The sequence below is a fragment of the Mandrillus leucophaeus genome, unplaced genomic scaffold (assembly GCF_000951045.1).
Source record: "Mandrillus leucophaeus isolate KB7577 unplaced genomic scaffold, Mleu.le_1.0 Scaffold3, whole genome shotgun sequence".
NCBI lineage: Eukaryota > Metazoa > Chordata > Mammalia > Primates > Cercopithecidae > Mandrillus > Mandrillus leucophaeus.
In genome coordinates, this window is record NW_012103142.1 from 2,321,249 (window position 1) to 2,326,157 (window position 4,909).

General features: G+C 50.1%; 1 protein-coding gene across 3 annotated transcripts in view; it reads left to right on the forward strand.

The window, feature by feature from the left end:
- Positions 1 to 4,143: 4,143 nt before the first annotated feature.
- Positions 4,144 to 4,909, forward strand: part of PPARD (peroxisome proliferator-activated receptor delta) — a 91,988-nt gene continuing 91,222 nt past the window's right edge. For all 3 annotated transcript variants that reach the window (XM_011986553.1, XM_011986555.1, XM_011986554.1), the window contains exon 1: positions 4,144 to 4,234. The gene's annotated coding sequence lies outside the window, so the exon portion shown is untranslated. The remainder of the gene's footprint in view (positions 4,235 to 4,909) is intronic.

A 4,909-nucleotide genomic window follows, 5' to 3' on the forward strand; every position in this document is an offset into this window, starting at 1 on the left:
GCCCCTGCGCCCCCCGCCCTTGGACCCCCATAGCTGCGTGAGTGAGTCCGAAACACGGGCCTCCTTCCACCCGACTCTGTGCCCCTTCTTGGGCCTCGAGGCTCCGTCTCCTCCCACTTAGGAGAACCCTGTGTCAGGCCCGGGGGCCTCTCCCACTCCCCTCCCGTGCCTCTGATCTCTTCCTTCACCCCTTTCTGGTGTCCCCGAATCCATTGCCGTATCTACCTAGGGTCTTTTCGGGGATTTTTTTCCTCTGTCCCCCTCGTTATCCTTGTCTTCTGCCTTCATCCTCCCATCCTTGCTCTTCGCAGGCTTTACTGTCTTTCCCCATCCTTGTGCCCTTATCTGTGGCCTGATCCCTCCCAGTACTATAGGTCCTCATCCTCTTCCCCAGGGTGTTCCTAGGCTTTTTCCAGCTCCGGACTTGCAGCCCCTGTCTCCCTAAGACTTTCACCTTGGCTCCCTAAGAGGCCCTGTTTTTGCTCCTCTTTCCAATTTCCTTCGTATCGGTTCCGTCCCCTACATTCCTGTCGCCCACCTCCTTTTCTCTCCCTGTTCCTTTCCCCTGCTTCAGGGAGAAGCGTTAGCTCCACACTCTACTTTCACTTGACCTGCAGTTGACAGAACCATGGGGTGGGGTGGAGGTGTTCAGACCTTGATCGAATTAGGAGGCTGATTGACTAAAGGAAATAACAGATTGTGTGGGAGAATTTACTTGGGTGTTGCATCAGAGATGATGTCCAATTTGTAGGCCATTCTTCTCATCTCAGCTTTAATACTTCCCCTTTATAGGGCTGTTGACTTCCAGGAACCCTTGGGGAGAGACGGCGCTGAGCTGGATGTGTGCCGCGCGTAGCCAGAGGCTTTGTCCAATTCTTTTCCCTTTCCAGGAACCAGGGTTTTGTGTCTTTCCACTCTGGATATATGGAATACACTTATACCATGATACCCCAGCCTTTGTGTGCCCTCACTCCCACCCTCCACCCTGTGCTCCATCCCAAAGGGCTAAGAGAATTCTCCAGAAGCTGTGCCCCAGAAAATCCTTGTGGTCTTCAACCTTTTTTCTGTGTACTGGCTCCAGAACTTTTTTTTTCCCGTTCGAGTTTTGAAATAGATTGCTGGCCTGATAGCCCTGGGGCTGGCGGGCATCTGTCCTTTTATTATTGGTGGCTTGAAACAGCTGCTGATTTTCTCTCATATCTCTTTGACAATCTTTGGCTAACTGCATGTGCCTCTGATGTTGGTCACTGAACATGTTCTCTTGGAGTCTCTTCTCCCTCTTTTTTCTTTGTTCTTTTCTGAATCTAGGGAATCCAAACTCTCCCTCTTTTTCCCTGGGAGCTTAATTTCCTCTGTATCCAAGAGGAAGGGCAACCCCAAAGTTCTGTTCCCTTGGCACAGGCATAGTATGAGGTATCAGATTGATAACTACCTGGGCAGGTTGTGGGGCCGCAGTAGTTAGACCTTGTCAGGAACTTGAGCAGACACGTCTGCTTCCAGTCACATAGATTGTCTTTTCTGGGACTTGAGAGCCCACCACCTTACATGTGTGTCTGGATGTTTAACCTTACCAGACAGAAAATTCTCTTCATATCCTTCAGTTTGAGCTCCTTTATTTGGTGTTGGTTCTCTAAAGAAATATTCAAGAAATAACATATCCTTTGTTTCTACCCAGTCTGATCTTGGAGGATTCTGAAAGCATGACCCACTCTCATGTTTAGAGATGAAGGCTCATTGTTTCACCTGGCCCCAGGTTTCTAGGGCTCCTCTTTTCATGATTGTGCTGTCTTTGAGCCAGATTGGACACAGGAGTTGGCAACCTTTAGGAGCTGTGGTGGAGAGCCAAAGGAACCAGCTTGACCAGACTTCAAAGTTTTGTAATCCTCTTGTGCACTGACTGTTTTCTGTGAAAGCAGTAGGATTGTGGATGGCCTGTCATTGAGCCAGTCCCCTCTCCACTGACCCCAAAACCCCCTTTGCAGCACTTGCAAGGATTTGGGCAGACTGGACCAGAGGGTTTCCATGTTCCTGTGAATAGCATCTCTCCAGGGTTTTAGTGAATCATTCTAAAGGGGTAGAGGTCAAGTGTTGGACAGATTTTTAGTCTAGTCTCTGGCTCTCAAGGACTCCTCCTTACTCTTTTGAGCAGTTTGTTACTCCTGGCTGCGCTTACCCCTTAGTAGTGCTCTCTGCTGTGGTGACAGGTGAGAGATTTGAGAACAGGTCAAGGCCAGTCCTTGTGGAGCAGCTTGGGCACCAGCAGCCCCAGCTGGATAGCTTCTTGCAGTTTGTCCACTCTCGTTTTCTGAGAAGGTAGTCATGATTGTCAATCACCAGATTCCTTCCCATTCAGTGATTTTTGCAGAGTCTGGGTCTGGATTTTCTTTCCTCCTTTCTTTTGTGACACAAGGTTTTGTTCTGTTGCCCAGACTGGAGTGCAGTGGTGCTATCATAGTGCATTGTAACCTCGAACTCCTGGGCTCGGGGATCTTCCTGCCTCAGCCTCCAGAGTAGCGGGGACTATGGGTGTACGCCACCATACTCAGCTAATTAAAAAACAATTTTTTGGTAAAGACAGGCTCTCACAATGTCTCAAACTCCTGGCCTCAAGCAGTCCTCCCCACCTGGGCCTCCCAGAGCACTGAGATTACACGGACTGCTCGTTCGGCTGCCTTTCTCTGCCTCTTCATCATGGCCTTCTTGTGTAATATACGCCTTAACCCATTCAGGAAGAATTGCTCCTCCTCAGCCTTTCAACCCCACCCGTGGTCCCTTAGACCCCTTCCCTTAGGGCCTGGTAAGAGGATAGACAGTGTAGGGTACTGGCCTAGGAAGCCATTAGGCCTCTGCTTTGGGCCTACAGCTGTCCTGACTGTTGTGCAAGATGTCTTCAGGGCCTGCGGACTCTGGCACATCCTGGAGTAGTGCAGCTCCTCTCTCTCAGGAGTTGGACCTGTCACTTTTTTTTTTTTTGAGACAGAGTCTCGCTCTGTCGCCCAGGCTGGAGCGCAGTGGCGTGATCTCGGCTCACTGCAAGCTCTGCCTCCCGGGTTCACGCCATTCTCCTGCCTCAGCCTCCCGAGTAGCTGGGACTACAGGTGCCCGCCACCACACCCGGCTAGTTTTTTGTATTTTTTAGTAGAGACGGAGTTTCACCGTGTTAGCCAGGATGGTCTCGATCTCCTGACCTCGTGATCTGCCCACCTCAGCCTCCCAACATGCTGGGATTACAGGCGTGAGCCACCGCAACCACCCTGGATCTGTCACTTGAAGGGCTTCAGCTGTATTCTGTCCCTGAGGCCCAGCTCCCTGAGTGCTCCCTGCAGACTGGGAAGCTGAACAGTGGTGCCTTCCTCCAGTGCCTCTGAAGGGCCTGGAAATTGCAGGACCCAGCTCCACTGCTCAGCATTGCCCACACTGGAAACGTTCTCTTCCTCCCTATCCAGGTCTCTGTGGGCTTTGTCCATTCTGCCAGGCCCTTGCTTAGCCCTGTGCCCGACACCATTGTCTATGCCATGTTGTCCCAGATTACCTAGTAGCTGCTTCTTGAGATGGTTTGGTGTCCCTGAGCATTTTTCTCTGCCTTTGGAGCCAGGGGGAGGGGCTGCTTGCAACAGCTGGATTCCAGGATGTCAGAGGAGCCCTTGGAACTTACCTTGAGCCTGGCAGGGAGAACATGGCCCCTTGCATCAGGTTTCAGACATATGGTTCTTCTTCCTTGGCAGAAGGCTCCTAGCCTTCACAACTCAGCAGGCTGGTGATTGGGATGTGACTCCAGTTCATTCTCCAGGGGCTTTGGTGAAGGAATCAACTATGACTCAGGACATCTTCATTTATGAGCTGCTACCCATGGGGGGTATTGGGCACCAGCTCCTTTCTTACTTTGCCTGCTCCTTCTGCCCCGACCTGACAAAATCAGCAAAGCCAGTGTCTGCGTGCTTGGGAGCGAGCAGACTCCTTCCAGGATTGGGGAAATATTTGCTGACTCAGGCTCAGAATCACATCTCAGGGTGGTGCGTAAGGGACAGACGAGGAGCCAGATTACCTTGGGAGCACTCTTTGAGTTATGGTGGGTATAACTTATTAGAGTTGCTTTTAGGGCCCCTGGCATTTCTCAGCTAAAGCTGTTGGGGTTTTTTCTATCCTGCAGTGTTGTACAGTGTTTTGGGCATGCACATGATACTCACACAGTGGCTTCTGCTCACCAACAGATGAAGACAGATGCACCAATGAGGTAATCCCATTTTCTTTACTCAGGAGTCCCTGATCACCACTGACACAGGATCCAGATTTAAGATCCTGACCTTGAAGATGAAATAATTTCACTAGGGCTTATTCCCAGATTCCAGGTTCCTGTCACAGCATCTGGTACCAGTTGCTTATGCGTAGTATAGACATTTATTAAGTAATTATTGAATGTCTGTGGTTTACATAGTTTTTTCAGGAGCATGGAGATTCCCACCTTTGCGCCCATTAAAAGATAAACTCCACAGGGCAGGGAGTTATTTTGCTGCCTGTTGTGTCTAGGATAGTGCCTGGCACAGAGGAGATAATTAATATTTGTTGAATGAATAAATGAATGGACTTTCATCTTTGCCCATATGGGTACCTAGGGTGCCAGACTACAAAGATGGTGTCCATCACTCTCTTATTTAGGGAGCAAATATATACATTTTTTTGTTTGTTTGTTCATTTTTTGAGATGAAGTCACGTTCTTGTCCCCCAGGCTGGAGTACAATGGCGCGATCTTGGCTCACTGCAACCTCCTTCTGGGTTCAAGCGCTTCTCCTGCCTCACCCTCCCGAGTAGCTGGGACTACAGGTGCCTGCCACCATGCCCGGCTAATTTTTGTATTTTTAGTACAGACGGGGTTTCACCATATTGGCCAGGCTGCTCTGGAACTCCTGAC